Source organism: Natator depressus, chromosome 21, assembly GCF_965152275.1.
Source record: "Natator depressus isolate rNatDep1 chromosome 21, rNatDep2.hap1, whole genome shotgun sequence".
Lineage (NCBI taxonomy): Eukaryota > Metazoa > Chordata > Testudines > Cheloniidae > Natator > Natator depressus.
Window position 1 is genome coordinate 12,346,114 of NC_134254.1, and position 974 is coordinate 12,347,087.

Sequence of the window (974 nt, forward strand, 5' to 3'; positions counted from 1 at the left end):
TGGGAGAGGGTTTCAGACGTTGCAAAGTGCGGGGCACCTTCTCTGAAGTGAGTTGGTTCCTTTATTTCTTGTGGGAAGTTGGCACAGTAAGTGCAGAGGAGGGGTCTGCTTCTGCTGTTATGTTTCATCAACCTGGCTCGGGCATGATCTGACATTTTCTTTCTCTTGCTCAACTCACTTTTCCGCTGTTGGGTTAAATATAACAGTTAGAGTTCCCTGCGTTTCCTGTTCATGAAACATTGCTTTGTGACCTTAACATAGGAAGCCAATATTTAAAGGGACACCGTTGATATAAAACATAGAGATAGGTTCCAGATTTTCCAAAGTTCTCAGTTTCTACGGGGAACAATTGAGAATCCCCCACTTATAACAAAGGTAGCTACTGCTGAACTCCTAAAAAATCTGGCCTGTAGATTGTAAGTGCTTTGGGGCAGGGATGTGTCTTTTTAATATGCCTGTAAAGCGCCAAGCACTCTTTTGGGTGCTATGTCAATCATTCTAATTTAAATGGCCTTTGCCTGTATTTTCAAACCCCAACAAAGTCCAGATGCTTTTAGCTCTGGGGTTTCGGTTCAGTCCCACTCTCTGGCTGGGAATTTCAAGGGAACACAAGGGAGGTAGGCATCCTTTGAGTCTGGAGCGTCTAACTGCCTTAGGTTCTTTAGAAATTCCCCACCTGCCATTATTAACCTGAATTTTAAAAAATCTAATTTAGTTTTCACCTTTTGGGCTGTACTTTGGGACAGTGGAACTAGACTAGTCAGTGTCTCTTTTGCTGAATTGGAATTAATTTGCAAACTGGACACCATTAAATTAGGCTTGAATAAAGACTGGGAGTGGATGTGTCATTACACAAAGTAAAACTATTTCCCCATGTTTATTTCCTTCTCCCCTACCCCCGTTTCCTCACAAGTTCTTGTCAACTGCTGGAAATGGTCCACCTTGATTATCACTACAAAAGGTTTTTTTTTTTC